General features: G+C 38.0%; 1 long non-coding RNA gene across 3 annotated transcripts in view; it reads right to left on the bottom strand.

Annotated features, from left to right (window-relative positions):
• LOC141517983 (uncharacterized) overlaps positions 1-14,091 on the bottom strand; it is a 202,843-nt gene that overhangs the window by 102,717 nt on the left and 86,035 nt on the right. For 2 of the 3 annotated variants that reach the window (XR_012477043.1, XR_012477041.1), the window contains exons 2-3: positions 9,387-9,709; positions 9-65 (exon numbers count right to left, since the gene is read on the bottom strand). This is a non-coding gene — a long non-coding RNA (uncharacterized LOC141517983). The remainder of the gene's footprint in view (positions 1-8; positions 66-9,386; positions 9,710-14,091) is intronic. The other variant, XR_012477042.1, reaches the window with a different exon arrangement.

The following is a 14,091-nucleotide window of genomic DNA, read 5'->3' as shown; positions in this document are numbered from 1 at the left end:
GGCAACACCTTCTACCTTCCTGAAGAGGTGGGTGGGGAGATATGTCATAATCAGCCATGCTCCAGCTTGAGTTCCTCAGCGGTCACAGGAGTTCAAAAGAGAGAAAATAATGAACAGGTAAGTCATCACATGTAAAAATTCCTCCTCTCTATTATCAAAATACAAATTAATTACAGATAAGATCAAATGAGTTTGCTTTAATGTATGGTTTTCCCAGAGAGGGTAATGAAAGCAGACTGTCCAGTATGTGGGAGGGGAGGTTGAGAGATGGATGGAAGGATCTGTTATTAATGTTGGCTTCATTTCACTGGAGAAGGGAGCAGACCTATGAGAGCAACAGAAAACTCTGGAACAGGCAAATAAATGGTCTTTATGGCACAAAGTATAACCAATCCCCCTCCCATGATCTCATTCCCATGGGGCTACTCTTAGAGACAATAAACCATCTCACTTCATACAATTACCAGATCCTAGTCTCTGCAATCAGCAGGTAAGACAGTAGGCAGCCCTTTTCCTGAACCACCAGTGAATCCTTGTGAGTCTGTTGGCTCGGGGTGGTGGCAACCTAACAACTCTTCCATTCTTGATCTTTGAAGCAATGACCAGAACTGAAGTCAGTTTGTGACTCATCCTCCCCTAGAAAAAGAGGGCCTCTTTCTCTCACAACCACCCCCCACAATCACCCTTCCAGTTGTATGTAATGCTAATATTCACATGACAGCAAACATTTTCAAAATAATAGTCCTATATACTTAAGGTTAATCAGAGCGGGCGCCATCCAACTCACCAAGGTAGCAATTTCCCTTCATTAAAGCCAAATCACGAAAGAGAACTTTGGGATTCCTTAGGGCTAATTACAAGGTGTTAATAATAACAATATAATAGCAGCAATTTTCCAGCTTTGCTGAAACCTATAATCTGCTTGAGTGCCTTATAGGATTGTCTGTGAGTTTATATAAAGCCGAGTGTTAGTCCAAAAATGTTTTTAGTAATTTCATTTTTACATCATGTCTCTCTTCAGTGTTTATGATGGTGTGGTAATTGTTGGTGAAAAGGGTTTTCTTGGGGGAATGAGCAAGTAACAACTTGCTAACTTGTGGGACCCTTCTGTTTCATTTGAAGTGTATCCTGGGAATGGCTGATACATGTATGGGAATGAACCAGATGACCTAAACCTGTTCTAAAACTCAGTTGAGGTAGGGTGTCTTAACATTCACCTGAACAGCCATCTTCTCCAAGCCAATATTCACATTTCTAACTGCAACTTTCTAGGAGGAAATAGATGCTTACCAGAGATAGCATGAGAGAAGGAAAGGAGCAGTCTTTGGGGTTGAAAGACCTAGGTATAAATCCTAGAACTGCTACAAAATACAGTTGTAGGACTCTTTCAATTTCTCAATTGAATTCAATTTCTCTAATCTTTAGATTTCAGAGATTTTATCAGTCTTCTAGCCCCCCCCAACCCATTATATAGATGAGGAAAATTAATCCCAGTGGCACACAGCTAATAAGTGAGGGAGTCCAGACTTGAACTTAAATATATAAACTCCAAGTTCAGTGTTCTTTCCACCACTCCAATATCTATAAAATAAGGGTACTGGGTTAATTGATCTCTAAGATTCTTTCCAGTTCTAGTCATTTGTGATTCTAAGACTCCTCCAAGTATATTCAGGATAAATGTGAGATATATGAATAGCTTGGATTAATGCAAAAATTGAGGGAACTGCAGTCAAGAAGGCCTGAACATAAATCCCATCTCAGACACTTTAATAACCTAGGTAAATCACTTAATCACTCACCCTTATTTTCCTCATCTGTAAAATGGAAATAATAAAAGAATTTACCTCACTGGGTTGTTTCAGAGATGAAAAACTGTATAAAAGCACTTTACAAATGTACAATTTAAATTTTATTTATCAGTATTACTATTAATACACATGGAGGTATGAAGAAAGACTCAGAGATTCTGAGATTTATACTCATTAATATTCAGTTGCAATCAATCAATTAATCAAGTTCCCATGGTATGCCACAAAGTGGATAATTAATGACAAAAATGAAGCAGCCAGGTTTTCCTTCAGAAAGGAAGGTTGCAGAATTCTATTAAACTAAAGGTTCCAACCTGTTTGTAACCCCATCATTTGCATATCTTCCTGTCAGGACTTTTTTTTCCTGTCAAAAAAAATAGTCTTCCTAATGAGTACATCTGACAAGCTTAACTAACCTGCTGCTCAAAAATGTTCAATTACTCCTTGCTTCCCTGCTTTTCAAGACCCTCCACAATCAAGTTCCAAGCTCCCATTTATTCCTTATTTCACATTATGCACTTTAGCAGTCTTTTTGAATTTAAGAAAGATAGAAATTGATGATGCTCAAAAGGAAGTTGCCTAGTTATTTACAGATGTTAAAACAAAGAAAGAAGAGATGTGGCAACTTGACACCCTTTGTTCCTTATTCAGGACATGACAGAAGCAGTTTGGGATGCTGAAAAGAGTACTGGCTCTGAATTCTCATGATCTGGGTGAAAATTATGCCTATTAATGACTTCATGACCTTGGTCATGTCCTCCTTGGGACTCAGTTTCCTCAGATGTAAGATGAGGAAGTGACCTCTGAGTTCCCTTTTTGCAGTTTGGGCATTTTTCATGACCCCATTAGGAGTTTTCTTGACAAAGATACTGGAGTAGTTTGTCATTTCTTTCTACAACTCATTTTTACAAATGGGGGGACTGAGGCAGATAGGTTTAAATATACAACTCTAAATGCTATGACTCTAGATCCTAAAGTCTAGATTGTATAGGATCCTATGAAGAATATGAAGGTTCCAACCTAGATCTGGTTAGCTGAACTGCAGACTGACCTGAGTGACTCACAAACACTGATTTCCCAAGTTCTTTACTTAGGAATAAATAAAGGGAGCTCAAACCCTTTGTAAAAAACCTACCGATTTGGCAATAAGACTGCCCTGCACTTATGAATACACCAGTCGTGCATGGGACAACTTGATAGGGTAGCACATCCAGATTGGTTCATTTCATTTATTGCCCAGTGACTACACATAGTTTCATCAATCACTACTAGTCCTGTTTTTTTCTTGTACTCTCTGCCCCCAGTCTCTGCTCTATAATCCATCATCTTCACAACTGCCAAATTGACATTCCTAAAGTACAAGTCTGACCACATCACTGACCATAAGTTCTAAAAGTTTTTTGGACTTATTGAGTTGAGAATAAAATATAAAGTCCTCTGTGTGATGTGTAAATTATGTCTCATTTAACAATCTAGATAAATCCTGTATTATTTCATTTCATATATCCTATGCTTTAGTAAACTGGCCTAGCTGCCATTCTCTCTACATACTACCTCCTCTGCCATCTCTATATTTTTACAGAGGTACCCCCCCCCAAGCTGGGGATGTTCTTCCTCCTCCTATCTGCCTTTATGATTCCCTAGTTTCCTTCAAGAGCTGCATTCTGACAAAATGTTTTTTCCTGATTTCCCAAGTGGCATCATTGTTTTCACCCACAATTCAAATCAACCAGCAAGCATTTATTAAAACACAAATACAACAGGGACTCTCAGAAAGTTTACATTTTTATATAATACAGACATAGATATAGATCATATATGTATATATGCACACAGTGTACATGTAGCTCAGTGCATATACATGTGTATCCACATGTGTAGGTAGGTTTACTTATACCTTTACACATACACACCAAGTAAATACATAAATACAATGTTATTTTGTGAAGAAGGAACTAGTATCTAGTAGGATCAAGAAAGATGTTCTGAAGGAGATCGCATGTCAACTGAGTTCTACAATTTACTACAAATTACTTTTTATCTGTTCAGCACACTTTGCGTCTTTTTTCATGTGGGTATATATCTTCTCTCCTCCACTGGAATGTTAAGTTCCTTTAGGGAAATGATCATTTCACTTTTGTCTTTGTATTCTCAGTATGTAGTACAATTTCTAACACTTTGTGAGTGCCTAAGAAATACTTGTTAAATTAATTTTATATCTGCTTATTGTCCATTCCTTTCTTTTGTTGTGGGGAGGGGGAGAAAGGGAGAGAGATAAGGAGAGATGGAGACAGAGACAGAGTTTATCATAATACACTTCATAGTTTTATGTTCCAGCCAAATTGGACTACTTACTATCCTTTATTTAATCTGTTCTGCCATGTTCCACCTATGTGCACTTGTACAGACCTTCCCCTTTACCTCTAATATTATTTACACCCTTTGGAACTCTTTTTCCTTTCAAACCTCAGCACAAATGCCACCTTCTCCATAAAGTTCTCCCTGATTCACATCCTATTCCACCTACACCATCACCCCAGGTGAAAAAGTTCTCTGACTAGAGAAAAGCATCTCATACCAACTCAAATAAATATGACTTAGACATAAAGAATGACATCATTAAAAAAATAAAGGAGCAAGGAAAATATTTCCTTTCAGATCTTTGGATAGGGGGAAAGTTTATGACCAGGCAAGAAATAGAAAGCATTACAGAAGGTAAATTAGAAAATTTTAATTACATAAAATTTAAAAGTTTTTGCACCAACAAAACCAATGCAGCAAAAAGTAAAAAAGTAAACAAATAATTGAGGAAAATCCTTGAAACCAAGTTCTCTAATAAAGGTCTCATTTACAGCATATATAAACAACTGACCCAAATTTATAAAAATAAAAATAATTTCCTCAGTTGACAAATAGTTAAATGAAAAAGCAATTTTCTGAGTAAGAAATCCAAGTTATGAATAACAATATATATATATATGTATATATATACATATATATATATATATATATATTAGTTTTTGCAGGACAGTGGGATTAAGTGACTTGCCCAAGGTCACACAGCTAGGTAATTATTAAATTTCTGAGGTCAAATTTGAACTCAGGTCCTCCTGACTCCTGGGCCAGCACTCTATCCACTGCAACACCTAACTGCACCCAAAAAGCAATATTTTAAAAAGAAACATGATAAATATATATTAAATTAACTCTAAGATTCTACCTGAAACATATCACTTTGACAAAGTTAACAAAAAAATGGAAAATGACAAACAGTGGAGGGTCTTTGAGAAAAGACATACAATCAGGAGTTCTGATAAAGGTCTCATTTCTAAAATATATAGAGAATTGCATCAAATTTATAAGAACACACAGGTCATTCCACAATTGATAAATGGTCAAAGGATATGAACAGTTTTCAAATGAAGAAATTAAAACTATATATAATCATATAAAAATGCTCCAAAGCACTATTGATTAGAGAAATGCAAACTAAAACAATAATGAGCTATCGTTTCATACCTTTTAGATTAGCCTAGATGAGGAAAAAGGGAAGATGATCAGTGTTGGAAAGGTTGTGGGAGGATTGGGACATTGATGCATTGCTAGTGGAGTTGTGAACGAATCCAATCTTTCTGGAGAGCAATATGAGACTGTGCCCAAAGAGCAATAAAGCCATTCATACCCTTTGACCCAGCAATTCCAATTCTAGGACTATATCCATAAGAAACTGTAAAAATGGGGAAAATCCTACATGTTCCAAACTTTTCATAGCAGCTCTCTTTGTAGTGGCAAAGAATTGGAAATTGAGGGTATGTCCATCAACTGGGGAATGGCTAAACAAGTTATGGTATATGAATACTATGGAATGTTATTGTTCTATAAGAAACCATAAATGGTCAAACTCTAGAGAAACATGGAATGACTTATGGGATCTGATGCTGAATGAAGGGAAGAGAGCCAAGAGAGCAATGTACGCATCAACAATATTATAAGATTAAACAACCTTGATGGAAGCAGCTCCTCTTGACGGTCCAGAGACCTAGGACAACTGTATTAACCTGGTAGTGGTCTATATTATCTGCAACCAGAGGAAGAAAAACAAAACAAAACAAAACACACAGAAAGAAAAACCCCTTACTGAATCTGATGAACACTTTATAAAAATTATCTCTTATGTATCTCTTTCCCTTAATCCTAATTCCTCATGCAAAAAAATTACTAATTTGTAAATATGCTTAACAAAATAAATATGTAAAATGCCAACCTGACTATTCCCTACTGAGGGGAGGGGGTGGGAAGGAAGGATGGAGGGAAATTTTGTAACTTGGAAATATGCGTGTACAAATGGATGAAAAGTTTTTAAAAATTTTTTAAAGAATTACAATGACAAAAAAATTGGTATAGCCAGTCTGGAAAGCAATTTGGAACAAAGATAAATAAAGTTATTTAACTGTGTTTAATTCTTTTATTCATTGGTACTACTATAAGGCCTATATCCCAAAGAAATAAGATTTTTTTAAAAAACCTATAAATACAAGCATATTTATAGAAGCTTTATGGTGGCAAAGAGTTGGAAACTAAGGAGCTGAAAACAAAACACAATCCCTTAGAATCTGATGAACAGTTTATAAAAATTATCTCTTATGTATCTCTTTCCCCGAATACTATTTCCTTATACCAAAAATGACTAATCTGTAAACATGTTTATCAAAAATATGTATATATAATGCTAACCTGACTGCCACTAAGGAGGTGGGGTGGGAAGGGAGGGTGGAAGGAAATTTTGTAACTTAAAAATATACATGTGTAGATGGATAAAAAAATAAAAATAAATAAATAAATATTTTATAAAAGAAAAGAAAAGAAACTAATGAGCTGCCCATCAATTGGGAAATAGCTGAAAAAGTCATGGTATCAGAATGTAGTAGATTACTATCATCTTGAAAGAAATGATGAAGGGGGAATTTTCAGAGAAATCTAGGAAGACCTCATAAAGAATGAAGCAAGCAAAGCTAGAAGGACAATTTATATCATGATAACAACACGAGAAAGACAACTTTGAAAAATATACTAACTGTGATCATTGTAACAAGCAATCATAATTCCCTAGAGAAGCAATGCTAATAGTTGCTACTCACCTCTTAACAGGGAGACAATGGACTCAGAATGCAGAATTTGCTTTCCTTAACTATGCACATTTGTCAAAAAGGTCTTGCTTTTTTTTCCTTTTCACTAAGAGTGTGTGATGGGGGGGAGTAGTAAGAAGGAAAGAAATTTGATTTTGTTTGTAAAAAAAAAAAAGTAAGTTTTAGAAAGAGAAAATGTTCTTTGCCTCCAGATTTTTTTAGATCACTTTGGACATCTTTGTCCCTAACAGATTCTACCTTGAATTGTACTTTTTGTTTTGTAAAGTGCTCTCCATAGATTGCCCACATTGTTAAATTCAGCTCACAGGGAGGCAATAAGACTCTCCAAAAGAGACTAATTCTGGAAAGAAGTGAGGAAGTCACAAGCCTAGCTATTCTATTCCCTGTGGAGAGAATGTACCAGAGTACAATTATATTAATCTCCTTTACCCTTGCATATTGCTAGTCTAGGGGAAATTATTCCATCATTATGTTCAAGTTACTTTCCTGATTGTTATCCTTTAATAAGGAAACATTATATCTAAAGGTATACATGTGTGTATATCTATCCATATATTCACATACTATAAGTATCTGAACATGTATATTTATAATATATGTACATATGCATATGAAGTTATTATTCCTTTCCTGTTTAATATTAGATACACAAAAGCCTGCTATAAATAGTAGCAAATAAACTCATTTAGCTAAATAGAAAACAGATTGGAGAACACTGGCCCTGGAGTCAGGAGGACCGGAGTTCAAATTTGACCTCAGACACATAATAATTACCTAACTGTGTGACTTTGGACAAGTCACTTAACCCCATTGCCTTGCAGAAACCAAACCAAACCAAATTAAAATATCAACAACAACAACAAAACCAAACTAGAATATGCCAGAAAATGCACTGAGAGACTGAGCTTTACCACTGGGAGCAAGATGTCTCAACAAAGCTTCAAGAGAGAAAGACTTTCCATCTCACCCAAGAAGAAATTCCCTAAAGTCTCTATGGAAGTATACTGAAAATCAGAGACATATCAAAACATTGACTCTTCAATTTGTCTATTACTTCCCAAAGACTTTTGTTTGTCCGTGTGTTTCTTCCTCAAGAGAATGTATAGTTGTATATGTCCTCTTGTGAAACCAGAGGCAAAAGGGTCTCTCCTTTCAAGCTCTTGCTAATTCCATTCCTCATGTAGCAACATACAACCAATCAAGAGAATCTTAATTGAATACACTAGTCATTAATCCTGGGTCACATAATGTATTAGCTTCTAAACTCTTTGAAAACAAGGATTGTGTTGGTTTTCATCTTGTAAACCCCAGCTCTAAACATAGTATATTATGCATAGAAGGTCTTTAATAGATATTTACTAAGTTAAAATAAATTGAAAATGTTCAACTAATCAGGTCCAGCACAAATATTCTTTTACAAAGTCCCTGGGTACCTGCTAACAACACACTTGGCAGAGTGAAGAACTCTTAAAAGGCAACAAAGCTGAACATTGAACTTGCTTACCCCTCCATCATTTTGCTTCTCAGGGGTCTCAGGAAAAGACTAAATTGACTGGGTAGTGCCAAGTTGGGGTCTGATGTCAGATTTTTTCCAATAACCATTTCCTAAAACTCTCTCTATAAAAATTGATGATGGAGAAACCAAGTATGGTTATTGTTGAGTCTTTAAGAATGCCCAGAAGACACTCTGAACCCCTATACCACCCCACCAAAATAAGTCATAATTTGTTCTAATTGAGTTCAAACCACTGATAAAACAGCTACCATCTGGGGGAATCATAAATTCACATGGAAGACTTAGTTTATTAGTGTTGTGACTGAAAGGTCTATAACATTTTTGGATTCTGTGACTTCTTTCTCATTCTCCTTTCTCCCTTTATAGTTAATTGTATCATAGGGGCATAAAATTTGAGAGAAAGAAGGAATGTTAGAGGTCATTTAAATCATATGCCTCATTTTGCAGATGAAGAACTTATGTTCCAGAGCAGTTAAATAGTTAACCCAAGGTCACACAAATAATGTTTCAGAACCACTATTTGAATTTGTCTTCAGACTCCGAATCAAGTTGAGTTTTTTTAATTTTTTTTTCTTTTTTAAACTAGACTTATGATTTTTACCAGTGGGGAGCTCTGGATAAGGAATTTTCTCTTCTAATACCCAGGTTCATTTCTTCAACTAATTGTCTTACTGTATTGCCTGGAACATTGAAAGGATACATGACTTTCCCAGAGTCACATGCTAGTATAGGCATACTTTAGGGATATTGTAGGTTTGGATACAAATCACTGCAATAAAGCTAATATTACAATACTACTATTCTCATGAATGTTTTGGTTTGCAAATACATATAAAAGTTATGCTTACTATACTATAATGTTATGTTTACCTTTACTATAGTCTACTAACTGTGCAACATTAAAAATGTACATACCTTAATTTAAAAAGTCTTCACTGCTAAAACATGCTAGCCATTATTTGAGACTTCATCAAGTTATGATCTTTTGTCTGGTGAAGGTTGTTGCCTCAATATTGAAGACTGCTGACTGTTCAGGGTAGTAGTGATGGCTGAAGGCTGGGTTGAATGTGGCAGTTTATTAAAATAAGACACCAATGAAGTTTGTAGCTTGACCCTTTGAAGAATTATCCTTTAAATTCACCATTTAGAAGTCATTGTAGGCTTATTGGTTGACCTAATTTCAGCACTGTTAAATCTCAGGGAACAGGAAGCTCCAAGGATAGGGGCAGAAGGAACAGCTGTTGGTGTAACAATCAGAACACATAGAACAACTTTCAATCAATCAGTCAATACAATGTAGAAAAGTCCTACAATGTACCAAGCATCACAGTAAATGCTGGAGATAAAAAATACAAAAAATAAAGATAATCCCTGCCCTCAAGGAGCTTACAGTCTAAAAGGACAAGACATACAAAAGCAAACTGAAAGACATGGGGAAAGTACTAAGGAACAGGGGCATGCAGCTACTGGGAAATGAAGAGATGATTGGTCTGTACCATCTTTTAAATGCAAGCTTTTGGAAGGGCTTTTTTTTTCAAGGCAATGGAGTTAAGTGACTTATCCAAGGTCACACAGCTAGGTAATTATTAAGTGTCTGAGATCGGATTTGAACTCAGGTCCTCCTGACTCCAGGGTCAGTGCTCTATCCAATATGCCACCTAGCTGCCCCAAAGAGGGGGTTTTAAGATGACACAGTAGATCAAGCACTGGCCCTGAAATCAGGAGGATCTGAGCTCAAATGTGACCTGACACTTACTAGCTTGTGTGACCTTGGACAAGTCACTTAACTCTGATTGCCTTAAATCCAAGGTCAACTTCAGTTGTCCCAATTCATATTTGGTCACTGAACCCAGGTGATTCTGGAGGAGAAAGTGAGGCTGGTGATTTAGCACAGCACCCCTCACTGATATCCAGTCTATGTGCTTGTCATGGCATCCTCCCCCTGCTGTTACGGTTTTCTTTGAAAATGAGGGGAAAACATCACTTTACCCTCAAAGCAGTTGACCAAAACTTCACCATGATCAGAAAAGGAAAAACTCAAAATATCACTACTTGAAATCCTCAAAACAAAATCTTACTAATGGCAGATTAGTAGTACCTTCTTTCAGCAAATAAATTCGGAACATTGTAATTGATGCTAGCATGGTGGGGTGAGACATGCAAAGATAAATAAGTCCACTGAGGGGGCAAGGCATGTACTCAAGGATCTACAATATAAATCTGAGCCTAAGTTCACAATAAGGTTACAAGTGTAGCCAGAGTTTAGCCTAAAACATTTAACAGAGATCGAGGGGGTGGAGCCAAGATGGCAACATGAAGGGATCGAGTCTTAGGCAACCTCTGATAAAAACTCATAAACTAAGGACTCTAACTAAACTTTCGAGAGACAGAACCCACAAAGGGACCCAGTGAGGCAGTTCTCCTACTCAAGGTAACCTGGAAAAGAGCAGAAAAGCTCTGCTCCCCGGGGCCGGAGGGGCGGCCAGCCAGAGCCAAAGAACTTCAGCCTCCCAGAGGCAGCCCCAGGGCGCTGGGAGCCTCAGCTCACAGCAGCGGGGAAGTCTCCTGAGCTGCACCCCGGGGAGCACCAGCACAAAGTGGGAGGACCTCTGCCAGAGCGAGCACTTGGAGCCCAGCCCTCAGGGCACACAGCCAGCAGCCTGGTCTTTCAGCAGCCTAGACCCAGAAACAGAAGCAGGTGGAGGCAGTAAGCAGGAGCCCCCAGGGCATGAGCCCATTGAGCTGAGGGAGGGGAGTGAAGAGAGACTGCAGAGCTCTGTCCTCTGCCCCTGGAACAGGACTCTGGGGCTCTGACCACATTCAGATCCTGATGGCAGTCTAGGCCCCCCCATAGAACAGCAGCCCCACCCCCACCTCAGCCCCATGGCAGAGGGGGGCGCTTATGGTCATTCAGAGACCAGGAGGGAGGACAAAGCCTCACACACTGAGACCCTTGTGGGAGTGTCCCAAAAGTTCAGGAACCACCCCGAAAAACAGGCTTAGGCTGGGAAAATGAACAAACAAAGAAACAAGAGGAAGACCATTGAGAAATATTTTGCAAATGAGCCCAAGAAGGATCAAAATACTCAGTCTGAAGATGAGGAAGCACAAGCTCCTGCATCTAAAGATTCCAAGAAAAACAGAAATTGGGCTCAGGCTATGATAGAGCTCAAAAAAGACTTTGAAAATCAAATGAGGGAGTTAGAAGAAAAACTGGGAAAAGAAAGGAGAGAGATGCAGGAAAAACATGAAAATGAAGTCAGCAGCTTAGTCAAGGAAATCCAAAAAAAATGCTGAAGAAAATAGCATGCTAAAAAACAGCTTAGGTCAAATGGATAAAACAGTTCAAAAAGTTATTGAGGAGAAGAATGCTTTAAAAAGCAAAATTAGCCAGATGGAAAAAGAGATAAGAAAACTCTCTGAGGAGAATAAATCCTTCAGGCAAAGAATAGAATTCAGGGAGATTGATGAATTTACCAGAAATCAGGAATCAATACTTCAAAACCAAAAAAATGAAAAATTAGAAGAAAATGTGAAATATCTCATTGAAAAAACAAATGATATGGAAAACAGACTTAGGAAAGATAATTTGAAAATTATTGGAATACCTGAAAGTCATGATCAGGAAAAGAGGCTTGACATCATTTTCAAAGAATTACTACAGGAAAAATGCCCTGATATTCTAGAAGCAGAGAGCAAAATAGAAATGGAGAGAATCCACCGATCCCCCTAAGAAAGAGATCCCAAAAAACCAAACCCTAGGAATATTATAGCCAAGTTCCAGAACTCCCAAGTCAAAGAGAAAATATTACAAGCAGCCAGAAGGACACAGTTCAAATATCATGGAGCTGCAGTCAGGATCACACAGGACTTAGCAGCAGCTACATTGGAAGCTCGTAGGGTTTGGAATACAATATACCGGAAGGCAAAAGAGCTTAGAATGCAGCCAAGAATGAACTACCCAGCAAGGCCGAATGTCCTCTTCCAGGGAAAAAGATGGACTTTCAGTGAACCAGGGGAATTTCAAAGGTTCCTTTTGGAATGGCCAGAGATGAACAGAAGGTTTGATCTTCAGATACAGGACTCAGGTGAAGCATGGAGTTTGGAGGAGGGGGGGAAACATGAGGGACTTAATGAGGATGAACTGCATGTATAGAAAAATGATACTGATAATATTCATATGAACCATCTCAGTTAATACAGCAGGTAGAGGGAGCTTTTATAGTTGAAGCACAGGAGAAAGATGAATTCGAAGATAAAGTATGGTGTAAAAATGGAGTCAATAAGAAAAAAAGGGAAATGGAATGGGAGAAAGAAAAAGGAGAGGGGGAATAGTCCAAGCTATTTCACATAATAAGATTTTTTTATTACAATGAGCTATTGCAATGATATGGAAGGGGGGAGGCAAGGGGGAAATGAGGGAACATTTGCTCTCATCAGAGATGGCTAGGAGAGGAAACAGCAAATATACTCAATGGGGTATAGACAACTGGAGTAAGAAGGAGGGGGGAGCAGGGGGAAGGGGTGGGGATGTGAATAAAGGAGGAGAGGATGGACCATGGGGGGACAGTGGTCAGATATAACACATTTTCTTTTTTTACTTCTTGCAAGGGGCTGGGATTGGATGGCCTGCCCAGGACCATAGGGCCAGGTGGATTCTGGGCCTAAGGGGTGGTATGGGGGCTCAGGGCTTCTTGGCCCCAGGACCAGGGATCTGTCTGCTGCACCACTCAGCAACCCTACAGCAGAGTCAGAATGAAAGGAGAGAGAAAATATAGTACATGGTAGTGGAGAAATAAGAAGGGAGGGAGTTGCGATCAGCAATGGCAACATTGGAAAAATATGGAAGTAACTTGTGATGGACTTATCATAAAGAATGTGATCCACTCACGACAGAGTTGATGATTTTGGAACAAAGACTGAAACACATTTTTTGTTATTATTATTTGGGGGAGGGTGCAGGGCAAGTGGAGCTGGGTGGCCTGCCTAGGGCCACATAGCAGGGTGATCATTGGGTGTCTGGGGCCGGATTCGGACCCAGGTGCTCCTGGCTCAAGGGCCAATGCTCTGTCTGCCACCCAGCCACCCCTACTATTATTACTATTTTATTTTATTTTGGGTCTTTTTTTTTCTTCTTTTTGGTTTTTGCAGGGCAGTGGGGATCGGGTGGCTTGCATGTCACATGGCTGGGTGATTATTGGGTTTATGAGGCTGGATATGGACTCGGGTGCTCATGGCTCCAGGGCTGGTGCTTCATCTATTGCACCACCTGGCCATAGCTACAATTATTACTATTATTTTTTTAATTATAATTTTTTCTCCCCCCTTTACTTTTTTGCCCAAGCAAGTCTAATATATTCATGGGGGGAGGGGTATTTTGTTTACTTGTAAACAAGTATATTTTATTATTGTAAAGAAAAACATTTGTACAAAATGAGAATAAAAAATAAATAAAAAAATAAAATGTATAAAATATAAATAAATAAATAAATGAAAAGAAACATTTATTAAAAAAAAAAACATTTAACAGAGCTAGGTCTTCTGGTGAGAAGTGTGTTCTGCCTTCTTGCTAATGGACAACCATGACCAGAAATTCTTGGTTTGTCCCTTTTCTTCCAAT

The sequence above is a fragment of the Macrotis lagotis genome, chromosome 1 (assembly GCF_037893015.1).
Source record: "Macrotis lagotis isolate mMagLag1 chromosome 1, bilby.v1.9.chrom.fasta, whole genome shotgun sequence".
In the NCBI taxonomy this organism is placed as follows: domain Eukaryota; kingdom Metazoa; phylum Chordata; class Mammalia; order Peramelemorphia; family Peramelidae; genus Macrotis; species Macrotis lagotis.
Note: the sequence above shows the minus strand (reverse complement) of the source record. Positions and strands in the feature narration are given on the sequence as shown.